Source organism: Hydractinia symbiolongicarpus, chromosome 14, assembly GCF_029227915.1.
Source record: "Hydractinia symbiolongicarpus strain clone_291-10 chromosome 14, HSymV2.1, whole genome shotgun sequence".
NCBI lineage: Eukaryota > Metazoa > Cnidaria > Hydrozoa > Anthoathecata > Hydractiniidae > Hydractinia > Hydractinia symbiolongicarpus.
The window spans coordinates 7,264,449-7,291,049 of record NC_079888.1 but is presented as its reverse complement, the minus strand read 5'-3'; the positions used below and the strand labels follow the sequence as shown (position 1 = coordinate 7,291,049).

Here is a 26,601-nt window from a genome sequence, read left to right as displayed (position 1 = left end):
CAATTTTCAAGCTTTTGCTGACGTCACAGAAAATGTGCTGACGCAAGCAAATTTTTTTTGGCGCCATTTTGTTCCTTTTATGACGTACTATAAGGGTGCCAAGTTTGATTCAATTTGAACAACCTTATGAAAAGTTATTGAGGGGGGGCAGAATCCGCCCCCCCCCCCCCCCCCCGGTCATACTATGTTCGAAAAACCCCGGACCGAATAGGGTTAAACAAATGATTTAATCGCTGGATTCAAAGTCCAGAGTGCTAACCATTACACCATAGAACCAAATGTGCGACGAAGATGGGATTCGAACCCACGCGGGCAGAGCCCAATGGATTAGCGGTCCATCGCCTTAACCACTCGGCCACCTCGTCTGTTTCTGTACCACGTCTACTTTATGGAAAGCTAACATTTCTGAACCTGTTTCGACTCACGTAACCTTTTACCAGCCCAAACAGTAGGATTACGCGAGTGGCGCAATTTTAAGTAATCTTAGGTCTGGTCAATTGTTGCATAAGTCCAAGACGTCTTTAATGGCGGAACCTTTTATCGTATCAGCCCAGCTAGCCCAGTCAGTAGAGTATGAGACTCTTAATCTCAGGGTCGTGGGTTCGAGCCCCACTTTGGGCGTTTTCTGCTGCACTTTTAATTGCATTATGAACGCGCCGTTGAAATCACCAATTCTCCTCTAAGCATGAGTTCTGCCATAAACCTGGCAAATTTTGAAGAAATGACTTGAAAGCATTCAAATATGGCCTAGTCAATTTAGAATAAATCAGCCTTTTCCTCACGTATTTTTCAAACAAAAGATTAAATCAGAATTCAAAAAGAAGGTCAGTTTCTACCGAGAGTTGAACTCGGATCGCTGGATTCAAAGTCCAGAGTGCTAACCATTACACCATAGAACCGAATGTGCGACGAAGATGGGATTCGAACCCACGCGGGCAGAGCCCAATGGATTAGCAGTCCATCGCCTTAACCACTCGGCCATATCGTCTGTTTCTGTACCACGTCTACTTTATGGAATACTTTATGGAAAGCTAACATTGCTGAACCTGTTTTGACTCACGTAACCTTTTACCAGCCCAAACAGTAGGGTTACGCGAGTGGCCCAATTTTAAGTAATCTTAGGTGTGGTCAATTGTTGCGTAAGTCCAAGACGGCTTTAATGGCGGAACCTAATAACGAATCAGCCCGGCTAGCTCAGTCGGTAGAGCATGAGACTCCTAATCCCAGGGTCGTGGGTTCGAGCCCAACGTTGGGCGTTTTCTGACACACTTTTAATTGCATTACGAACGCGCCGTGGAAATCACCAATTCTCCTCTAAGCCTGAGTTCTGCCATAAACCTGGCATATGTTGAAGAAATGACTTGAAAGCATTCAAATATGGCTTAGTCAATTTTAAATAAATCAGCCTTTCCCTCACGTATTTTTTAAACAAAAGATTAAATAAGAATTCCAAAAGAAGGTCAGGTTCCATTACACCATAGAACCGAATGTGCGACAAAGATGGGATTCGAACCCACGCGGGCAGAGCCCAATGGATTAGCAGTCCATCGTCTTAACCACTCGGCCACCTCGTCTGTTTCTGTACCACGTCTACTTTATGGAAAGCTAACATTGCTGAACCTGTTTCGAAACACGTAACCTTTTACCAGCCCAAACAGTAGGATTACGCGAGTGGCCCAATTTTAAGTAATCTTAGGTGTGGTCAATTGTTGCGTAAGTCCATGACGACTTTAATGGCAGAACCTTATAACAAATCAGCCCGGCTAGCTCAGTCGGTAGAGCATGACACTCTTAACCGCAGGGTCGTGGTTTCGAGCCCCACGCTGGGCGTTTTCTGATACACTTTTAATTGCATTACGAACGCGCCATGGAAATCACTAATTTTCCTCTAACCATGAGTTCTGCCATAAACCTGGCAAATGTTGAAGAAATGACTTGAAAGCATTCAAATATGGCTTAGTCAATTTTAAATAAATCAGCCTTTCCGTCACGTATTTGTTAAACAAAAGATTAAAAAAGAATTCAAAAAAAGGTCAGGTTCTACCGAGATTTGAACTCGGATCGCTGGATTCAAAGTCCAGAGTGCTAACCATTACACCATAGAACCGCATGTGCGACGAAGATGTGATTCGAACACACGCGGACAGAGACCGAAGGATTAGCAGTCCATCGCCTTAACCACTCGGCCACCTTGTCTGTTTCTGTACGACGTCTACTCTATGGAAAGCTAACATTGCTGAACCTGTTTCGACTCACGTAACCTTTTACCAGCCCAAACAGTAGGATTACGCGAGTGGCCCAATTTTAAGTAATTTAAGGTGTGGTCAATTGTTGCGTAAGTCCAAGACGGCTTTAATGGCGGAACCTAATAACGAAACAGCCCGGCTAGCTCAGTCGGTAGAGCATGAGACTCTTAATCTCAGGGTCGTGGGTTCGAGCACCACGTTGGGCGTTTTCTGCTGCACTTTTATTTGCATTATGAACGCGCCGTGGAAATCACCAATTCCCCTCTAAGCATGAGTTCCGCCATAAACATGGCAAATTTTGAAGAAATGACTTGAAAGCATTCAAATATGGCTTAGTTAATTTTGAATAAATCAGCCTTTCCCTCACGTATATTTCAAACAAAAGATTAAATCAGAATTCAAAAAGAAGGTCAGTTTCTACCGAGAGTTCAACTCGGATCGCTCGATTCAAGGGTCCAGAGTGCTAACCATTACACCATAGAATCGTATGAAAATTGAGACTGTTATGGCGTCTCATTGGCTAAACGCGAAAATTGAGACTGCCAGCCAATGTGATTGGCCGAATTCAAAAATTTAGAATTCAGCGTAAAAATAAGATGGCGATGAAGAAGTGCTAGGCGAGGAGATGTCTGTTCTTGGTCAAATATTTGTTGGAATTGAGTGCTATAAATACTCCGCTCTGTCCTTTATACTGTGTCCTCTACTTCTTGTAGGCTTTACCTTCCCCATTACTTCCATTTTGTTTATAAATCTGCCCTAAAATGCTCAGAATTAGAGCTTTTATAACGGCTTAGTTCACAGCAGGGTAGCTAGTAGCTGGATATAGTATTAGCTGTAGCTAGCTACGGCTAGGTTTGAGTTTGAATAGTCAAATTCCCAAGCTTGTCACACTTATCGGCCATACATTGTTAAGGTTTTAGCCATACAAACATTCTTCCTTAACGGCAATCTTTTGGAAAGAAGGAGAATGTGGAGTGTCGTATTGTACGTTTAACGTTTAAAATTCTATGTAAAACTGTCATGTCTAATGATCTGGAAGGTTAATCCATACACACCGTTTACGTACGTAGATATTCCTGGTGTATAGCCGATAAGCATGTCAAGTTTTCCAAGGATGTCACCCCTTATGGTTATAAACAAATTTATTTTTATTTATAGTCTCTTGCTCAGCTAACTTAGTATTAGTGCAACATTTTTTAAAATGCCGAAGACCGGTCCGTCCAATAAGGATTGGCTAGTCCGATTGCGATTATTCGCCAACGGAAGTTTAAATTTCCAACGCGGGCAATGGCCCGCAAAAGATACAAAGTGGCATCGTGAATTGATGAAAATTAAATCTTGTCGTCGTCACAATGCAACAAAATCAAAAGATCTTTTTGGTAACGTCATTGCATGTACATGTACCTATCACCAAACGGTAAGGCTGATTCCCAGGATTTGCATTATTACATTCATTTAATGCTGACATAAATTAGAAAGGCTGTAGGGACATGGGTATATCAAATTTGCATATATATTTAGCCTACCAAACCATCTTCAACACTAACAGCTCCAGCCCCAACATCTGTTCATCACACCTCAACAAATATCTCCACCTCACCTGCTTCAACTTCAGCCTCAACTACAGCAAGCCCAATAAAAGTGAAGCAAAGATTTACATATTAAAAATCTCCACCAAAGGTATCGGACACCTTTTATATTTCTTTTTAAAAATAAGATGCAAAACTTTTGTACATATTTATGTGTCTTAGAATCTTAAACGTTAGTCCGGATCACGTATTGTTTTTGTCACAAGGATGTTTGAGAAGAAAAAAAACTTACGTTAACTGTTAAATTATAAGCTTAAGTTTACATTTTGTTAGCCTGTTTCAACTGCTCCTGTACCGCTACTTTCAAGTCCAACAACAACACAACCACCAAAACCTGTAAGTGTTACTGTGTTTATTTTCATTAGATTGTGAAGATTGCAAATAAGCTATTTTAAAATATTTTGCAAAGATTTAATTTTGAATAATATGGATAAAAATTGTGAAGTCACGCATTATAAAAACTGTCTTAAAAGACAGGTTTTATAATGCATGAATTATACATACTTGTAACTATGGTCATTTTTCCTTACATGTATTATTGTTTGTTTTAGTGGTTTTAGATTTTTTGTATGCAATTGCTCCTATTGTGTATATAAGAATACGTAATATGCTCTTGTTGTATCTATTAACGGTTCGCTTTGATGTTATTTATGATAACTGACGGTTAGATTTTATTGAAACATATAAAAAAAATGTAATGTTTATGTGACGATATATTTTGTAAGTAATTTTTTCTAAAATAAAACCTTTCATAAATTGAATATGCTTCATGACATGCTCAAAGGCTTCATTTTGGCAAATGTTGTGAAGCGAAAAAGTGCATTATTTTTAATATTTTATATTATATATATATATATATATATATATATATATATATATATATATATATATATATATATATATATATATATATATATATATATATATATATATATATATATATATATATATATATATATATATATAAACATTACATTTTTTATATATGTTTCAATTAAATCTAACCGTCAGTTATCATAAATAACATCAAAGCGAACCGTTAATAGATACAACAAGAGCATATTATGTATTCTTATATACACAATAGGAGCAATTGCATACAAAAAATCTAAAACCACTAAAACAAACAATAATACATGTAAAGAAAAATGACCATAGTTACAAGTATGTATAATTCACGCATTATAAAACCTGTCTTTTAAGACAGTTTTTATAATGCGTGATTTCACAATTTTTATCCATATTATTCAAAATTAAATCTTTGCAAAATACTTTAAAATAGCTTATTTGCAATCTTCACAATCTAATGAAAATAAACACAGTAACACTTACAGGTTCTGGTGGTTGTGTTGTTGTTGGACTTGAAAGTAGCGGTACAGGAGCAGTTGAAACAGGCTAACAAAATGTAAACTTAAGCTTATAATTTAACAGTTAACGTAAGTTTTTTTTCTTCTCAAACATCCTTGTGACAAAAACAATGCGTGATCCGGACTAACGTTTAAGATTCTAAGACACATAAATATATACAAAAGTTTTGCATCTTATTTTTAAAAAGGAATATAAAAGGTGTCCGATACCTTTGGCGGAGATTTGTAATATGTAAATCTTTGCTTCACTTTTATTGGGCTTGCTATAGTTGAGGCTGAAGTTGAAGCAGGTGAGGTGGAGATATTTGTTGAGCTGTGATGAACAGATGTTGGGGGTGGAGCTGTTAGTGTTGAAGATGGTTTCGTAGGCTAAATATATATGCAAATTTGATATACCCATGTCCCTACAGCCTTTCTAATTTATGTCAGCATTAAATGAATGTAATAATGCAAATCCTGGGAATCAGCCTTACCGTTTGGTGATAGGTACATGTACATGCAATGACGTTACCAAAAAGATCTTTTGATTTTGTTGCATCGTGACGACGACAAGATTTAATTTTCATCAATTCACGATGCCACTTTGTATCTTTTGCGGGCCATTGCCCGCGTTGGAAATTAAAACTTCCGTTGGCGAATAATCGCAATCGGACTAGCCAATCCTTATTGTCGGACCGGTCTTCGGGATTTTAAAAAAATCTTGCACTAATACTAAGTTAGCTGAGCAAGAGACTATAAATAAAAATAAATTTGTTTATAACCATAAGGGGTGACATCCTTGGAAAACTTGACATGCTTATCGGCTATACACCAGGAGTATCTATGTACGTAAACGGTGTGTATGGATTAACCTTTCAGATCATTAGACATGACAGTTTTACATAGAATTTTAAACGTTAAACGTACAATACGACACTCCACATTCTCCTTCCTTCCAAAAGATTGCCGTTAAGGAAGTATGTTTGTATGGCTAAAACCTTAACAATGTATGGTTGATAAGTGTGACAAGCTTGGGAATTTGACTATTAAAACTCAAACCTAGCCGTAGCTAGCTACAGCTAATACTATAGCCAGCTACTAGCTACCCTGCTGTGAACTAAGCCGTTATAAAAGCTCTAATTCTGGGCATTTTAGGGCAGATTTATAAACAAAATGGAAGTAATGGGGAAGGTAAAGCCTACAAGAAGTAGAGGACACAGTATAAAGGACAGAGCGGAGTATTTATAGCACTCAATTCCAACAAATATTTGACCAAAAACAGACATCTCCTCGCCTAGCACTTCTTCGTCGCCATCTTATTTTTACGCTGAATTCTCAATTTTTGAATTCGGCCAATCACATTGGCTGGCAGTCTCAATTTTCGCGCTTAGCCAATGAGACGCCATAACAGTCTCAATTTTCAAAATTGAGACTCTTCTATTGTTAAATTGAGAAAAATTGAGACTCTTCTGTCATATGATTGGACGACAGTCTCAATTTGGGCTCTGCCTGCGTGGGTTCAAATCCCATCTTCGTCGCACATTCGGTTCTATGGTGTAATGGTTAGCACTCTGAACTTTGAATTCAGCGATCCGAGTTCAAATGACGGTAGAACCTGAACTTCCTTTTTGAACTCTGATTTAAACTTTTGTTTAAAAATTACGTGAGGGAAAGCCTGACTCTCACTCACTCACTCACTCACTCACTCACTCACTCACTCACTCACTCACTCACTCACTCACTCACTCACTCACTCACTCACTCACTCACTCACTCACTCACTCACTCACTCACTCACTCACTCACTCACTCACTCACTCACTCACTCACTCACTCACTCACTCACTCACTCACTCACTCACTCACTCACTCACTCACTCACTCACTCACTCACTCACTCACTCACTCACTCACTCACTCACTCACTCACTCACTCACTCACTCACTCACTCACTCACTCACTCACTCACTCACTCACTCACTCACTCACTCACTCACTCACTCACTCACTCACTCACTCACTCACACTAGTTAGTTAGTAACTTATATTTTCCCTCATGTTTTTTTACAATGTACCTGCGGTCATATGAGAAAAGTGAGACCCGACACCCTATGTGATACCCGAGACCCGAGACCCAATACCCTGATACCGATACCCGAGACCCTGATTTTTTTTTATTATTTTTTTAATTTTTTTATTTGAATATGAACGATAATAAAAACACATTTTGATATGTATATTTTTCTTCATTATACGGAAATATTTGTTGCACGTAATATGCGATTATGCTGCTGGCTCAATAATGGTTTTATATCACCAGGAACTACAATGAAACTAGCATCAAAATTATTTTGTCTAATCAAACAAGAATAATTAAAGTGATGATAGACTTTTTTTAAATTCATTAGAGAATGTTTGTTTTTTCGTTGTAGAGTCGAAATAACTGCTTTTAGTTTTCGAAACCACTAAATTCTATATATTGTCCGATGGAATATTAGACTGAAATTTTTCTCCACAACCATAGCAAGTGGATACATTTTTGAGGGTGTATTTGAGTAAGAACAAGACCATTATCTGTTGGTACAGGTGGTGCTGGTTTATTAACTGTTTCTGAAGGTGGAATAGGTTGCGCTGATGGTGTTCTCGTTTGTGCAGAAGCTTGTGGATTGATTAAATTTGTGATTGGAACCTTTTTAACGTTAGCTGGCCCTTTTCTTCTCTGAGTAGCCTTCGTTTTCTTTTGGTCCGCGTTTTTCTCTTTGGAAAAGTCTACTAGGCTTCTGACATTACTTGTCTTTTTTTCGCATTGCTTTAAAAAAGGTTCGACCACATTCAACTTGAATGCTATGCAGACAGTATGCGCACATATTCCGAAACCTTTAAATCGATAGCAAATTTCACAACAAGTTATCACTGATTTTATGAAAAGTATTTTTACCCTTCTTGTTAACATTACTACGTGTCTCTAGCAATTGTTTTCTTGTTGAGTGCAATGTTTTGCGGTTATTTTTTCCTTCTTTTTTCATATTTATTGCATGTTCGTGGCTATCAAAGTATTATTTTATGTACACCAACGGGTTCATTCCACCACTTCCTTCGGTTACAGTGATGATGACTTTATGAAAATCACCAGTTTGTCCATGTGAATAAACAAATCTCGTGACTTTGTACTCGTGCGACTCAAACTGATCTGCATATCTCAATTCAACATCAATATCAGTGACATAGTAAAATTTCTTTGTAGCCTTCCTCTTTATGTCAGGAATGAGATCGACTTTCACATCCCTCCAATCTCCAAGCTTAGTTGTGTCGACAACAAACTCAACATTATGTTAAACATAAACGGGTGTTGCAGAAGCAATATTTCCGGTAGGAATGTCCTGACGAATGATCATATCTGCTATCCATTTTGTTTTGCATGACCCAGAGCTTCCAGATTTAAGAATTGGTAGCGTCAAGTGGTTATTGTAATACGATATACCTATAACATAATTTTTTTTATTATAGGCTATCCTGTTGAAAAGGTTCATTAAAGCTATCAAGTGCACAAAGAGAGGTCGTCTGATTTCTTACCGTCTGGTATCCACATCACTTTCATTACCATCACTCTCATCCATCATATTGAAACTATCAGAAGCTGTTTCATCACAGATACTTTCTTCTTCATTTAAACCCGCGTTATCTAATTCGAATAATTTATGACACGTAAAAAACCAAAACATTGTTAAAAATGTTAAACCTCCTAACCTGTTGGAAAGTTGCATTCGAATGCATTCTTCGATAAAATGTTATCTTCACTATCACTACTTGTATTTATAATATTATGTAATTATCATCAATTATAACGTTGAACTCTACTAGCTCCATACCCAAGGATCCAGAATATCAAGTTTGTCTTCAAGTTTGAAAAATGGAAATAAAATTATTTACCTATTATTATAACTTTTCTTTGCGTATCATGTTTGTTATCTACCCGCTGCTCTAAACCATAAAAAAGTGAAAAATGATAATTTTTTTTACTTTATGAATGATAATATTTTACCGTTTTACCAACGTTGTTTCACCATGAAAAGCTATCGATAAAAATTAACTTACTTCTTTTCCCCACTTTTCCGACCCGGATCCATTCTCTATCATCACTTTCTCTTTTAATGCCTAGAGAAATTATGCTGAATCATCACTTAGACACATAAATAATAATTTTCCGGTTTTAATGCTAAGTTCCGAATATAATACTATTTTCTGATTATATTATGCCACCGATCATAAAACTAAGTTTAGACCAACCTAGCACATGTTGGACCACCTGGGCTGACACACTGTCTTGATTACTACGTTTTAGGAAAAGCAAAACAAGTAAAAATGGTGGCGGATGCAGGTCGTGAACTTGTTCGTTCCTTAACAAACCTTGTGTCTTGTGCATGAAAATTAATCTGCTGACAAAGAAATTAGACAAGTCTTTAAACTGTATCCAAGCACTAATGACTGCAAGACCATCCCCTGTTCCACTTCAGCTTTATCTGCTTCAACTACCAATTCTGTTGTCGCTTCAACTACTGTCAACTGTCAACCTGTTTTAATCAATTCAGTGAGCGCTGTTAATGCATGAAGAAAAAGCAACTCTAAGCGTAAATATACGTCATCTTTAACTTTCTCTACAAGAAAGCCTTGCAAAAAACAATGAGGGGCAGAAGTTTCTGAGACCTTGAAATATGTTTTCTTTTGTGAGTCCAGATGTTAAGGACGTTCCAGAAAAAATGGCAAGACAAATATATTACGAAATAAACTTGGTTGCATCAGCTGTTAAGTTTGACAGTTCAATAACTGAAAAGGACATATGAAAACAAATCATGGAGTGTTTTAGTCACATATGGCATCCTTTGGTATTTTCAAATTTTAACTTTGTTAAAGTTTTGGGCAATGGTTTTGTTGAACCTATTATCAATGATGGGACTATAACACGATGAAACATGTTTATGGACAAGGTCCAACCTACATCTGTGCAACTGAAAAAGGAATTAAACATTTTCTAGATTGCTACATTTACTATGAGGAAAGCAATGATAGCTTGAAATCAGCCAAAACAAAAATTGATACTTCTGCGAAAAGCACCATTATTAAGGAAAAGAATGATATTGCTAATTGTTCAGATTCAATCAAAAATAAATTTGTATTTAAATCATCCACAAAAGTATCAAAAATCAGTTGTCCGATTTAGTTGCAACAACATAGGAACATATGCAAGCATGTGTGAAGAAAGTAATGAATTTGATCTGATTTATTCAGATGATAACTGTGATGAGACAATGCCATATCCTCCTCTGGATGATTTTTTTTAAACCTGAGCCAAGAAAAGATAGTAAGACACAAGAGGAAGATTTCTTAAGTATTTTAAAAGATTTAAAGGCAATTCAGGAGGAAAAAAGTGCGTGCATATACAAATGTAGGAGAAAACATGCATGTTTGCCAGTTGCCAATTGACGATTGCCAGTTGTTTATTGCAAAGTGGTCCAGCTCTTGCTATATTTGTAGATTGGTGCTATATATACATTTTAACTTCAGGAGTACCTGTACCAACAGATTTACCTCTAGATTCGTTATTTCTGGAAAGAGAAGTTCTAAAAAAGGTTATTAAATGTACATGTCACTTTTTCTCATATGCTCTACAGTTGTTGTATCGAATAATATACATAGTTGGACCAAACTCTCACCATAGGCACTATGCACTATCCATAAAAATGCCAATAAAAGAAAAAATTGTGGCAAAAATCACCGCTCTTAAAATAAATTAACAAAATTAGGCAAAAAAAATACCATGCTGAAATTCTCTTTAGAATATTGGTTGTGAGTCAGGCTGTGAATTTCAAGATGTGCTGATAAGTGATGATTTGTTTGATCTTTTGGATGGAATTGGTTATCGAGGTTTGTCCTCAAAAGAGAAAATTGTAAATCGGAAAAACCTTGTGCAGTAAGAAAGATTTTTTGGACGTGTTTGAATATTTTACAATACTACTTTTCCGCTTCTCTTTTGTTAGTGGTTTTCTGCGTTTTGTTAGCATATTACGTTAATCACCGTGTTTTTAGTACGCTACAGTGCGCAATTCAAGATATTAAATCGCAAAATAATCTTTATTTTGTTTTTATATCAACACTTATTGTAATTATTTTTACGTCTTTTGTTCTAGAAATGTTAATGTTCGAAGATAAATAATGATACCAACATTTGCATTGTTTTTAAAGGGTGCACAGTGGACAGTGCTTAAATGCACTCTTGAGATAGATCAATATCTATTTCTGGAATTTGAACATTATTTGCCGTTTAAAGAGAAGGAAGCGGGCCATCATTATCGATTACAAATTGAATTAGCTCATAATCTGTTATTTCCAACAGATCAGGCCCGAATTTGTAGAATCCCTCAGTCTAAATTTGTTTTATTGTTCTATTGAACATATTTGTTCATTTGAACATAGCACATTGTATTTTTTTCTAAATATTCGTCATTTATCCATGTTCAAAGGGTTTGTGTTTACTCTTTTGATAGCTTGTCGCAAACTATCTATTTGAATGATATACACTCTACATACTAGGGAGCCATTAATCATCTTTTCGCCAGAATTGGGACTTTGATTGATTATTCTTCTAACAATATCATATAGGGAAGTCAGCTAGAACACTATAGTTGATAACCGTTAAAATGACTTTCCATTTCTCCAGAAAGTCTTTTCACTAACACCAATTAAGCTTGCTATTTTTGTCCATTGCATTCCTGATTGATTCAAGCATCGAACTTGATCTTCATTTATATTTATTCTTTGGCGTCCGGGTTTACCTGTTCTGGAACAAGCACTTGAATTTACATTATCCAACTTAGCCTGATATTTGTCGCGTAAATCACTGCAAACTTTCAACAGGTCTTCTAGTTTGGGAATGATCTCAGGAGTCCTTATTACACTGAACATTTAAAGGACGAGGTGTTCTTCTAAGGAAGGAGTTCTTCTAAAAATCCTAAATATTCTTCATAAGTTGGCATTGCCTGTTCCGTTCGGAGGCTACCATTTTGAAAGAAGCATTGGACTTTGTTTGGATAATCAAGCTTCAGACCACGTGGTAAAATAAACAAAGCAAATGCAATTTTATAACTTAGTATTATAATCGAAAACCTAGTACTATAATCGATAACTTAGTATTATAATCGATAACTTAGTATTATAATCGAGGACTTAGTATTATAATCGAGGACTTAGTATTAAAGTCCATTATAGCGCACCATACTACATATTGGGCCGTAGGAATAAATATAGTGGAACAAAATAGCGTGTTGTGTTGTATCGTTCTGATTTATAACGTAGCTAGCTACATATATATATTTCTGATTTAGCTAGATAGTTAGCTCTAAAGCCAACAATAATACTTTCTGTTGCTGAAATGTTTGCACACAAATTCCGTTAGTTTTAACACTTAGTTTGTTATCTGTGCTGACTAGCTAGCTAGCTAGCTTAACTTGAGCTTCGTTCTCTCTGTTTCTTTTAACTTATGATACGGTATTTAGTTATACGTTGTATAGCTATATAAGTATAATGTATGTTGAATGAGAAAAGTATCTAGCTAGCTATGTTGGGGACTACTAGTTTTATGTTTAGGAAGCTTTTTCATTCTAGAATATATATAGGTAGCTACAGTCACAGTGTTAAAAAGCAGTTCCGCGCAACATACATAACATTTGATTAATGTCTTAAGGACGGGCATGAAATTTCATGTCGGCTTTGACGTGTGAACAGTAATAGGGTTTCCTGAAGACACCGAAATGAACTTATACCAGCAGGAGTTTCATGCCGGCATAAAAAAATGCGTGTAAACGGGGTCTAAATAACTCATTACGAATAGCAAAAAATGTTAAAGTACGGTCACATATGAATAGCCACTTTATCTAAGGCGCTGTTTATATGAGAGGCGGGACGGGACGATTGCCGGGACAGGACGTTTGCCGGGATGATTTTATCCCGCCTTTATAATGGGTGTTTGCACTTAAAGGAGATTCGGAAGACCCTGAGCATAAAGCGAGATATGTAGCTAAGGGTTATTCGCAAGTTTAGGGTATCGATTAAACTGAAACTTTTTCGCCAACCGCAAGGATGGAGACACTCTGCACAGTTATTCAAGTTGCATGTCAAAACGATATGATGATACATCAAATGGATGTGAAAAGCGCATGTCTTCACGCACCAATTGATGAAGGGATCTATGTCAACCACCCTGAAGGATACTGCACCAACAAATCAAAGGTGTGGAAGCTGAAGAAATCTTTATACGGGTTGAAACAAAGTGGGCGGAACTGGAACGTTACCTTACATAAATACCTTGAAGGCATTGGTTTTACTCAATCCAAATCAGACCCATGTCTTTTCTTCAAAATATCCGGAGATGAAATTGCCTACCTCCTGGTATGGGTGGATGATATCATAATTGCTGCCAGCACTTCAGTCATCTTGACAGATATCAAGACGAGCTTGAGTTCGAAATTCAAGATGAAGGATCTCCAGGAGCTTCACAATTTCCTTGGAATCAAGTTCAGACGAAGCAGTGGTACCATATCGATGACCCAAGAAGATTACATACGAAAAGTCCTGAGGACATTCGGAATGACTGTAAACCCCGTTCTACGCCATGTGAAGAAAATCCGAGTGCTTACGACACTGACTGCACTGATCCAGTCGACATCCACGAGTATCGTGAAATGGTGGGTAGCTATAATCTGCACCCGGTCAGATTTAAGTTATGTTTTTACAAAGTTATCACAGCATCTTTCCTGCCCAACACAAGCAGATGCCATTATGTTGAAACATGTGTTTCGTTATCTGAAGAAAACTGCTGCATATAGTATGACCTTCAAGAAATCACCTGATCCCCTATAAATCACTGCGTACTGTGATTCTGATTGGGCAGCATCAAGTGACAGGAGGAGTATTTCTGGTTATTGTGTGAGCCTGAACACGTCAGGGCCACCAACATATGCTGGAAGTCTCAGCGTCAAAAATCTGTTGCTCTCTCTACATGCGAGGCTGAATATGTGGCTTTGTCCATTGTGAGTCAAGAAGTGATTTTCTTAAAGAAACACTTGATTTAGCAGCATTTATTCTTTGCGACAATCAAGGAGCTACTGCTCTATCACGGAATCCTACTAAACATTCCAAAGCTAAACCCATTGATATCCGTTATCATTTTGTGCGAGAGTGTTTAATCAATTTTATGGTTGATGTAAGCCATGTACCTTCGAACGAGAACTTTGAAGACATTTTTTCGAAACCACCGAAGAAATTTCTTCTAGAGAAATTTAACCTTTATATTTTCGGTCGTTGATAGTTGGGGTATTATCCCTTTGACATTTATTTTTAAAACAAAACAATACTCGTCAAATATGACGAGTTATATTTGTTTATGTGATACGCCATTATGGCGTTCGCTCTTTTGCTTACATTGTTTCGGTCACGTAGATCTTATATCGCGTGTTCTAGTTTTTCAATAATGGTAACCGTAGTACCGTAGTTTTATATTATTATACTAGCTGAAGAAAAGATACATTTAACTCTCGATATTTACCAGCGTTTCACTTTCTTCCACGTTTATGGCTTCACAAAACTTAACAATGGTTATTGTTGAAATTTCTAGAGTGGTTAATTCCAGCCCTTAAGTTGTAGTGCTTCCGACAAGAGACTTCACTGCCTACAGTGATAGGTATAGAAACGGTGCCCGGGTAAGATGTAACAGGAGAACAAACCTTAGACACAAGACCTTTGTTATAGCCAAAGCGCTTTAATTGCAGAAACAAAAATGAACTCCACTCTGCGATCTTTTTTTTAACTGTTGCAGTTTGGTAACTACTGCAGTAGTGACAGAAGTACGAGTTGACACCTGATAAGATAACTTGGAGAGCGAAGAATTATACAGTCGATGATACAGATTATACAGTCGATGTCAAGGGCAGTTGAAGAAATGGACTTACTTGCTCAGAGGTGCTAATATTATTGCAAGCGCTGCAAGTAGTGCAGATTTTAACACGAGTGTTGAATAATCTACCAAAGAAAGGAAAGGCTAAGGACAACTCTGGTATGAGATACTCAAGAATCTCTAGGGCATCTTGTTGAGAGAACGGAATAAAAGCAGCGCCCCTTGCATTAGAAACATGGCCTTTTAATGCATTTAGAAATGAAGAAGGGTTCACTGGAACCTTGGAGGAGGATAATTTGCGTAGAATACTTACAAAAATTTTACCTATCGCCATATTGGAATCATTTGCAGAGATGGCTGTGGCGACTGCGGGTAACACATTAAAAAACTTGCAAGATGGAATTGATGTAACATGTGTTGCCCAAATTCAGCAGGCCGCTGTTGCTGCCTAGTGATTCTTGAGCAGGCAAGGAAGTGGAGCTCTTTGTTACGCCCTGGGGATTCGTGTCCTTGAAGATCTTGGTTAATGTTGCTTGTGACTTGGATGATTTCTTTGAAACAGTTGGTAACAATTGAGCCCAGGATGAATCCCAGACAAAGAATCTCGAGATAGCCAGATGTAAAACGACGATCGCATGGATGACTCAGTAAGAGATTTCAGAGTGGAGCGCACAGAGATGTTAGAAAATCCGAGGCGACGGAGGCAGATTCTAACTGTTTCGAAACAAAATCCCCTAGCTCCTACTTCAACAGCAAAGAAATGCACAGACCAATTGTTTAATCTCATGACGGAACAAAGTGACGAGTATTTATCAACCTTAACTCCATGCCAAGTCTCATGTTCTCTTCGCATAGGCAAGTTAATTCAAGGATAATTACAGTTTCGGTCATGGCAGAAGTTAAAAGTATGTCCGGACGAAGTTGAGTTACAGCAAGATAAAGTGGTACTATTAGGGTTGAATCTAAGTCTGACAAAAATCTCCAATCAGAGGCCAGGTGAAGGATTCCTTGAGTTTTTGAACGCTTTTTGGTGGGAAGACGTTCACCAGCTGGGACATAGGATACTTTATGACATCTAGATGGTATTGCTGGCTCATAATCGGATAGGAACTTCTGAATGGCCGTCACTAACACACGTAGAACAGTATCGTGGCGGTACGTGAATCTACCTTGTGAAAGGGCTAATTTACAAACGCCTAAAATGTGGGACATGTTACAAGAAGGTTTTTTACATAGGGTGCAACTTTTGTCCTTTTGAATTCCCCACTTGAAAAAAAAAAGAAGATAAACTTTGCGGCAGAGACAGTAGGTTCTTCCACGAAAGATCGTATTTAAAAAACGAGCACTACTTAGCCCAGTTAACCTGGACATGGAGCTTAACGGCTCGAGCATAATAGATGTCTTCCTTATTGTCCTCCACAACATCTGATAAAAATTTGCGGTAAGAATGGGTACCAATTGGTGGGACACTCTTATGGATTACCAGCCCCAAGCCTGCTCTACCAAAGTGGTGAAAACCAAGTATTTTCTTGAACTCGAGTTGACTCTCTGCTTTACTGTCTGATCTACCTTTCAGTGTCCAGCCTTTAAGTCTGGAGGAGAGTCTGAGACTAGAGGATAAGCCGAATCTCGCAGGAGAAGATGTCGAGTCTCAGCCACTTTCTTATGAAGAAGGAAAACTTTTGTTACAGTGAAACAACACGAGATATTGGAACTTCGTAAATTACAAAAGGCCATCGTATTCGGGGAATTAGAAGATGATGCAAAAACAACACTTTGTGAATGCCTCTATGGGAAGGATTATCTATGAGTTTAACTCTCTACAGTTGCTCTACAGCGTTAACAAAAACTGTTGGACAACAGCTGAATCTGACAATGTTGAATTTATTGTCCAGCCAGGAAACGGTTTACGTGAATAGGTGGAATTTGTTCTTGCAGGACACAAAAAGTAGACTTACAATGCTTCGTGATTTTGAAGGTCTAAAGCCCATTCCAGCCCAATGAAGGGCTGTTACACAACGATCCAACAAGTTCTGAGTTTACGGGACACTTGAAGACATTAAAAATATGTCATCCATAAAGGCCTTAACCGGAGAACTTTTTAACTCTTCCTCGACGCACACATATTCATTGATTACATTTATAGCTGCCAAAAATAGTATGATTGATAATGTAGATCCAATATAAATACCTCTAAAGTGTTGGTGCCAGCTGGATGAGGCTGTAAAAAGGAATGACTTGCTCCAGAGGCTGCCATAGTAGGTCTTAATAAGCCTTATCCAAGACTCTGAAACACCATAGCAACGAAGGGCCATGAAAATGAGTTTATGCGGTAGAGTGGGATACGCATTCGCTACATCAAGCCATATTGCAGATAGTGGATTTTTTCTAGACTTGGCGTTTCTCAGAGCAGCCCAGACAAGAGACATATGCTCCCAGCAACCAGGGGTACTTTTCCATACATGCTTTTGAATGGATTTGTTAATAAAGTGGTTTTTTTTAATGATGTGGTTTTCTAGGCGCTTTGACACAAGACTGAAAAAAAAGTTTTCCTTCCACATTGAGAAGAGCTATTGGTCGAAAGTCCTTAATGGATGATGGAGATGGAGGCTTGTTTCTAGGGACATAAACTTCTGAAGCGAACCTCCACTGAACAGGAATGTAGGAATTCTTTAAACAAGATTGGAAAAGGTTGAAAAGAAAGGACGCAATTTGTGGACAATTCTTGTAAACAGTGTAAGGTATTTGGTTCAATCCGGGTGACGATGCATTTCGACGAGTATGAAGGATGGTTTGAAAGTTCTGAGATAAACGGTATTAAATAAAACCTCAACAACAGACGCCTTGGTATGCGTCTTGAAGTCAAGTATAAAATTTAACCTTTATGGGATCATTTTTTCTAGCTTTATGCTTAAAACTTGAGATTATTAGTGGGTTCGCGTTTGTTCTTTACAGTTTTTGCGATCGTGATATAATCCTGTTCGCTGCCCAGCAATATGCAACCAATTTACAATTTAGTACCTTTAAAATGTCATCATTATACGTACTGACCAAATTCCGCCTTCCATGCTCGAATGTCTAATCATGAAGAACCATTCACAGGTAAAAATGTCCACAGGGGTGTGCAATGACGAAAATTTTATTTATGGTAGTTAAAAGCTCAATGTTCCTACTCTGTGAAGTAAATTTCCCTAATGAAGCCGTGATACAACATTTTGCCATCTTGAAAAATATTCATGAATTGTCCCCCCATGTGCTCAGTTAACTTAAGAAGAATTCTAAGTATTATGCATCGATACAAATTAATATTTGTTTAAATAAATTATCTTGTGTACCTTATTTATGTCCCAAAACATCGTTTTAAAATAAATTCTGATCCTAAAACAGAAACACAAAAAATATATCTCAATATTAATGACGGCGTGATACAACATTTTGCCATCTTAAAAAATATTCATGAATTGTCCCCTATGTGCTCAGTTAACTTAAGAAGAATTCTACGTATTATGCATCGATACAAATTAATATTTGTTTAAATAAATTATCTTTGTGTACCTTATTTATGTCCCAAAACATCGTTTTAAAATAAATTCTGATCCTAAAACAGAAACACAAAAAATATATAAAATATTATGTCCCGCATGTTCAGTGAGTAAATGGCGCACTGTCTCATGCGCTACTTATTGCTCAGATTTAAATTCACAAATAAAAGTGTTACCCCGCGTGACTAATGTCATACTACCTGTTTCCCGTGGCAAAATCCACTGTATTCTCATTTAATTTGTGTAGCAGATATACGTCCATTAAAAAACAAACAATACAGCAGTGCGCATCTTACATCTGCATTATTATATAAATGACCAAAAAAAATTAAAGGTGTCCAACAACTGCAGTACATATGTGACATTTAAAATCTAAATCTACTAAAATTACTGTTCTGGCCATCTGAAAAAGGCGAAAATTATTCGGAAAGAAATTTTCAAAAGCATTTCAAAATATATCTCACCCATAAAATTTAAATCACTCAAAACATCACATACAAAAAAGCTGATCAATGTCAAAGACAAATCTTTCTCATTGTATATGTTAAAATCAGTTAGTTTATTGCAAACCCTGCCAGAGGTTGACACAAAATGTGAAGAATAAACAATAATTTGTGCCCAAGTAGAAATTTTTATCTAAGGTGTTAAAAAGGGATTGCAAGGATAAATTACAATGCAATAAAACGTTTTTTGAAATATTAAATACGGTCCTTCCTCACTAAACTTTAGAGAAAATGTCAACCAAAAAAAAGGTGTTTAAACCTGAAATAAAAAAATAAAAATCACTCCTTTTAGCAACTTGCATGCTGTTTTACCATCAATAAAGTAAACAAAATTATAAATCTCACATAGTATTCTGCAACAAATGTTTTCATAAAATATATATAAAAGTCATAATGAGGCATGTTAAACAACAGCAATCAATCTATAAGTTCATTTTATGTCAATGTTTGCACCAAATTTGCAACACAAAATACAAATTCTAAATAATACTAAAATCTCTTATTTTGGTCCTTCGCATACGGTCTCCCACAAAAGTTTAATCAAAATGTAAAAAATTAAAGTTTGCAAAATTTAATTATTTTGGTACACATATTTACCGCATATGCCCTCTAAAACAATATTTTAATCCAAAACGCCAAAGAAAAACAGTTTGCAACCAAAATCAGTTATTTTGATGATACTGCATACACTCTTTCCCCACAAAAGCTTCACAAACTGTAAAAAAAAAGAATGGTTGTAGGGAGTGCTTCTGATTCAAAAAAATCAGTTTTTTTGACATTTTGTATCTTGTCACCCATTAAATCTTACACACAATTTGAAAAAACTACGGGAACACATCAAATTTAAATCGAGAAGGATCAGTCATTTCGGTATATTGCACAGAGTCCTCCCCGGTAATAGTTTATACAAAATATAGAAAAACAAAGCTTGCAAGGTGTGTATATATATAATGGTTGCAAACTGTTTTTTTTTTTGCGTTTTGGATTAAAATATTGTTTTATTATATATATGTATGCACTTTATTGTAATATTTACAAATGAATTTATTTCAAATAAATAAATAAATAAATAAATAAATAAATAAATAAATAAATAAATAAATAAATAAATAAATAAATAAATAAATAAATAAATAAATAAATAAATAAATAAATAAATAAATAAATAAATAAATAAATAAATAAATAAATAAATAAATAAATAAATAAATAAATAAATAAATAAATAAATAAATAAATAAATAAATAAATAAATAAATAAATAAATAAATAAATAAATAAATAAATAAATAAATAAATAAATAAATAAATAAATAAATAAATAAATAAATAAATAAACAAACAAACAAACAAACAAACAAACAAATAAATAAATAAATAAATAAATAACAATATTTATGTTACCGGAATTGAAATATAATATTTTAATTTCGGGAACATGTTCCCTAAATTAAAATTTTTGTTCCCGTTGTTCCCTAAATTGAAACAAGAACATTTCAATTTCGGGAACATGTTCCCTAAATTGAAACGAACTGTTCCCCGTGTTCCCGATTTTAAAATGAGTTGTTCCCTATGTTCCCGATTTTAAACGAGGTGTTCCCTGCATTCAAAACGAGGTCTTGGTGGTTGAATCTGCAGTCCCATCTACGTCATAACAAGTACTTTTAGCAGGTAATTGTTTTTCTAGTGTGGATATTTTACCCAGTTACACCTCAAATTAAACGAAGGGTTGTATAATGGGAGAAACCCGTCCTTTTTCTTAGGTAAAATATGTGCATAATACTTATTTAGTATTTTTTCTTATAGGCACACACTTTTTCATCAAATTTTGCTTAACTTTTTTCTTCTTTAATTAGGCCAATTATACTATTATTTGTCACCTGCTAGTTACATATGTTGTTGTATTCTTGTATTTGTAGTTATTTTTCTTTATTTAAAATATCCATTGTATATTCGAAAGCGCTGGTATCAATCAACAGGTATTTTTAATTTTATTAGCAAATTATTTAAGCCTTTTTTATTAGTTTCTTCGAAATATATTTTTTTAACATTTTGTAGGACAAGGTTTGTGGCAAAAATGATTGTACGCCTGTAAATTTCTTTTCGGATTCTGCACTGCAATTAGTGCGTAAATTACGCGCATGCGCTGTTTGAAGCGCGTTTAATATATATTTAACAGTTAAATACCGTTCTTTCTCTCTCGCAACAACCTGTTATCGTTAACTTCAGTACTTAACAATTGTTTTCTCTCCTTTATATACTACGTCTAACTCGACGAAACAAGACACCACCTAAACATTGTTAAATAAGAATTTACGTTAGTAATTTCTTGTGTCGTCATTGAGTAGCAATCTTAAAGGTTTTCCCAACCGAAAAAAGCATAGGAGCCTCTAGTTCGGCTATTAAAAAGTACGGTGGTTTTTATCCTGGAGTAGGAGGTCATTACAATAAAAGTAATCGTCCTCCTGCAATGATATCACGTCGACGTTATCGTTGGAAACTTTACTTGTATTACTCGTACTTTTACATTATTAATACCAATGTTCACAAAAAAAGCATTTTTTGTGTTTGTCAGAAAGATGTGAAAAGAACAAAAAGCGCTGGTAATAATTTACAGCTATTATACTTATGTACTTCTCATCAAAATACAAGCATTGAAACATAATACGTCTAAATTATTTTTAACAATGAAATAGAATGTTTTTTGAAATACTCTTAGGACATTCTAACATTCCAACACGTTAGCACCCTTCTATGAACCCTGACAGAATTCTGTTCGCGATGTTAGCATTTAGCGGCTTACATTATGCACCAACCATACAACAGCTTTACATACCAAGTTCCCCTCACTTTGCACGATTGTAGCTATGATAGGCCTGTGTTAACCATAGTACGGTGGATAGAATAATTATCATCAACTAAAATATCTAAGCTCGCTTCTTTCTTTGATCAAATTAGTGACATTCATTAAATAAAAATGAACAGAAGTAAAAGAGTCATTAACTTTCCAACATATTTTATTAGGCAAATGTTGAATAAATTTCCTTCTGTTTTAATTAAATTGCTTTCTATATTTAAAAATTAACTTTTGTTTTACAGGAAGAACAATTGTTAGAAGATTTTTGCGAAACAATGCGTGTAGGAAATTCCGCGAAAGCTCAGGAGGGAAATAACATCTCGATCCCTCTGTTATTCTTCTTTTTCTATATCCTAGTTTTTTTGAAATTGGCTAAAAAAAATGGTCACCAGCAAAACCTTAAAGTGCCCAATCTGCGGTCAATTAAAGACAAATTTGAAACAGCATGTAATAAAAGCTCACAACATGGATGAAATAAATTGGACAATCGCATCTCAACAGAAAAGCAATTAAACGAAAACATCCCGGAAAAGTATAGCCAGTTTCCGCCTGTGCAAAAGTAGTTGCACAGAATCACAATCATTTAAACAGCACACACAAAATCACTGATCATGCAATTTATCGATGATGTTTGCCGAGATTTATGTGGAACCAAATGAGCCAGAGACAAGTAAAGTAAAAGCGAAGAAAGCGACGAAGACAAAGTTGAATGTGAAATGGTTAAAAGGATCAACAAAAAAGGCGGGTCACAATACTTAAAGCGGAAAAAATACTTATTAATGGATTCTGACAGCACGAGCAATGAAGACTGGTTCGCCGCAAAAGTAGAAAAGCTCGAACGAAGAAAGGGGTAGCAATAGAACCTTTTTTATATAATTTATAATTCTAATTTATAATTAGTCACTACAAGGTTAGGGCTTTTACTGTCACAATACAGGTCTTTTAAGTAAAAATACTTTGTACATTTTGAATTTTCATAGATGTCGAAGAAGAACAGAATTCAGAAATTGATTTTCTTGTACCACACAATGACATTGACAGACCAGCAAAAGAACACAAAGGTATATAAACTCCTTATTTTATGCGTTGTACACAATTAATTGTGGCTGCCTTCATCTTCTTGCCATATGGTGCTTCTGTTGTGAAATGAAATTATAGATATTACTTTTTAGAAAAGAAATGTGAAAACGAGGCTACTGTGGTACAAAACGAAGTTATCCCATCTGGTAGCGCAAATGATGTTGAAGCTAATCATTTTTATCAGAGTTCATAGCCATAACGTCAAGAATTAAGGTCTGAAATTGATTATAAGAACAATAGAAAAAATATTAATAAGCTAGTGTTTACAATTTATCCTTTTTCTTTTTAGAAAATAAATGTGATAGCGTAGGAATATTAATTCCACTTCCAAATAAAAATGAATTTGACGGTAATATTTAATTCGCTAAAACAATGTTTGTAGATAAAAATTGAATCTTAGTGGTGCATAATTTTGGTATCTCTTATTGCAGAATATTAATAGAACAACAAAGATAACACAAATAAAATCTCTTGAGAAAAAAGGAAAACTATAAAAGTCTCAGGCGTGATAACCACAACAAATTTAATTAATTTTAAAAGCAATGAGTTCTACGGTTTATTTTTGCTACACTCTTTAAAATTTTTACTCAATTTATTCCACTTTCTAAAGTTTTTTAATATACATTACGCAATATGGAGGGGACACCGTCTTTTAAGATTCGTTTTTACATTACTCCCTGATCAGTAATTTGTACGCCTGATAATATTTTCAAATGCGATTCAAAGCATTTCTACTTACTTTCAAATAAGAAAAAAAAAATTATTGAGACGAAAATTAGAAATTACCAATGCGTATGTTCAGGAAGTTTTTGAATATAAAGAAAAAATACCGTCTAAAAAATAGTTGCTAGCTAGTAGTTGACAATTATCATATTCACTTTTGCCCGAGTATTGTCTTTTTTTCAATGATGAAAGTGTAAATCTGCTTTTATATAGTAATTTTTGCAATCTCTTTTTTCTTTATTAGATAATGATGGAACCGAAGACAAAGGCACCAGGGATAAATGGCTAGTTGGTTTGGACATCAGAAGAAAGGCTGGAACAGTGAAGAGCTATATCCACTCTGTCCGCTTTTTTTATAAATTTCTGTTAAGCAAGCAACAGTATGGCAAATATCAAGATAAGATACCTTCTTTTGTTATAATGTGCGAATACTGAATTTCAGTCTACAGAAAAAAAGCAACAAAAAAAAAATCGTTGGAAACGTGACATAAAGCAGCTTAGCCAATTGTTTACTAGTGAAGAAGTCAGAAAACTGGACGAATCTAAAGTCATCCAGTACTGCCGAAAAGTGGTAAAATCATTTAAATGCAAAGAATTATTACCTTGTTTGAAACAGTTTACCAATGTCCGCGACTATATTCTAATGAATCTTTGCTTGGACAATGCATGAAGAACTGGGGCCTTAGCAAACATGACGCTAAAACAATTCAAGAAGGCCATTACAAGAATGAAAACAACCGTTATGTAGTGGCTGTTCTTACTGCTGGGCCTGCTGTTATTGTATTCACACCACAGCTTTATAAAGATACTCTGGTCTATGTCGAAAAGATTAGGAACAAATTGGATGGTATCGCCTCCATTGATGACGATGACGATTTGTGGGTAGGAGTGGGAAAAAGATGTCGTCATCCATGGTTACCGCCCAGATCAATTCGTTCTGGGGAAAAGCTGTGGGACATTCCCAAACGACCTGGCATTTCCGCAACCTTAGTCCGTAAGTCAGCGGTTTGTAAGCGCATGAAAACAAAGATGCGAGGAAATCTTACCCACTTGATGTGTCACTCTAAAGAAACCGCAAAAAAAATTTATTACTTGCAGGAAAAATCAAAAAATGCAGCTGAAACTAGTGCGTCACTTCACACAGTCTTTCCTCAAGATGATCATGTGGACGACCGTGTCGACGACATTGTTAAAGAAATTACTAAACACTTTGGTGAAGAGATCAGGCGGGAAAAAATTACAATAGCAATCGTCAGGGAAAAGATTAGTCTAAGTAAACGGTTTAGAAATTTTTCTGAAATAGTTTTGCGGGACGAAATACGTCACATAATAAAGAAGGAGGTGCAGGTGTGATTTTTAAATTTTTATACTACTATTAAGATTTAGAATTTCCGTAGAATTACCGTAAAAAAAATTCAAAATTGAGAAAGTACTTGAATTATTCGCACTCAGAAAAAAACTAAGGCAAAATGTAACCTCCCTCTGCATAAAAAAGTATAAATTGGAGAATCGCTTCATGCATGCAATGCACTGGTGTATGTCTAAGCGAAAGATGGTATTTAATGTAGCTGTCACTAAATAAGGATTTATCGAAATCTTATTACAAAAAGGTCAGAAAGTTGTGCCTTGTGTAGAATTTGCCGAAATTGACTTAGGACTTGTTAATTCAGGATTATCAAATCTACACTTTTCAGGGATTAGACTTGAGTCATATAGCCTTAGTCATAAGTATAGGTACTACTCACTACAGTGGTAGAAGTGCATATAAAAATATAATGGTAACAGACTCGCATGAGTGGTAGAGTAGTCAATGTCGGTGTGGTACAACTATAACAGTATAAATGTTCCCGAAATTGAAATAAATAACTTTTCTATATCTATTTCTAAATCTTCGTAAAAGCTTTTGTAGAAAGTAACACCACTAAGTGCTTCCTAAACATCAGATTTAACGAAACCAACATCAAAGTTTAGGAGATATAGTAGAAAAAGGCACAGATTTTGCGGATTTTTAGATATCACATTGTTCCCGAAGTTGAAATTCTCGAATTTTTGCCTTTCAGGGGCATAATGAGAAGCAGGAAAAAAAATTAATTTTAATTTTCTACGTAAAAACCCTCCCAGTGCTTCATAATAACGTTTAGGTGTTGTAGCTTCCTATATCTTCTTATTTAGGCTTAAAAGGTCAAGTCAAATAAGTTACAGCCATATTCCACCAAAGACCACTAAGATACCCTACAGTACCTAGCTACATGTAAAAGCAACATAAAATTCACAGGTTAGATAGGTATACTGGGAATCTTTAGGTTATCTAGCTACAGCAGCTAATAGCTGGTCACTTAAACTGGAAACTTAGCTAGGTATAAAAAACATGGCTACATATATATAAATTCCTGGCTAGCTGATGGTGGTTGGCTTTTTATGATGCTAGCTATAAAACATGTCTGGCATCAATAATATCATCAAAACTGCAAAAAAAAAAAAAAAAAACCTTACAGAACCTTGCTATGATTAATTTATAAAACCATGCTCTTCTTCAAATGGTTTTTAAAGATTTATTTTGAATATAAGATTAGAGAATACTCAAAAAGAACAGCCATCTTTTTCGTAAACACAAATTTTCCGTTTTATGAGGAGAATTTCATATATATCGTTATTAGCTGCGGGTTACATATTTACACCTTATATGCGATTTCTATGAAAAACGTACAGCCACGTCATAAGAAAGTGACCCGTGATTTCCGTGTTTTACTCACGCAAAGGAATTAATA

The 26,601-nt window shown here is 35.6% G+C and overlaps 7 non-coding genes across 7 annotated transcripts; 2 read left to right on the top strand and 5 right to left on the bottom strand.

The window, feature by feature from the left end:
* Nucleotides 1–283: 283 nt before the first annotated feature.
* Nucleotides 284–365, bottom strand: Trnas-gcu (transfer RNA serine (anticodon GCU)). The gene has a single exon. It is a non-coding gene; the product is annotated as a tRNA-Ser (tRNA).
* Nucleotides 366–827: 462 nt separating this feature from the next.
* Trnaq-uug (transfer RNA glutamine (anticodon UUG)) lies at nucleotides 828–899 on the bottom strand. Its single transcript has one exon. It is a non-coding gene; the product is annotated as a tRNA-Gln (tRNA).
* A 7-nt stretch (nucleotides 900–906) lies between these two features.
* On the bottom strand, nucleotides 907–988 carry Trnas-gcu (transfer RNA serine (anticodon GCU)). The gene has a single exon. It is a non-coding gene; the product is annotated as a tRNA-Ser (tRNA).
* Nucleotides 989–1,183: 195 nt separating this feature from the next.
* Trnar-ccu (transfer RNA arginine (anticodon CCU)) lies at nucleotides 1,184–1,256 on the top strand. The gene has a single exon. It is a non-coding gene; the product is annotated as a tRNA-Arg (tRNA).
* Nucleotides 1,257–1,492: 236 nt separating this feature from the next.
* Trnas-gcu (transfer RNA serine (anticodon GCU)) lies at nucleotides 1,493–1,574 on the bottom strand. Its single transcript has one exon. It is a non-coding gene; the product is annotated as a tRNA-Ser (tRNA).
* A 461-nt stretch (nucleotides 1,575–2,035) lies between these two features.
* Trnaq-uug (transfer RNA glutamine (anticodon UUG)) lies at nucleotides 2,036–2,107 on the bottom strand. The gene has a single exon. It is a non-coding gene; the product is annotated as a tRNA-Gln (tRNA).
* Nucleotides 2,108–2,379: 272 nt separating this feature from the next.
* Trnak-cuu (transfer RNA lysine (anticodon CUU)) lies at nucleotides 2,380–2,452 on the top strand. The gene has a single exon. It is a non-coding gene; the product is annotated as a tRNA-Lys (tRNA).
* The last annotated feature ends 24,149 nt before the right edge of the window (nucleotides 2,453–26,601 follow it).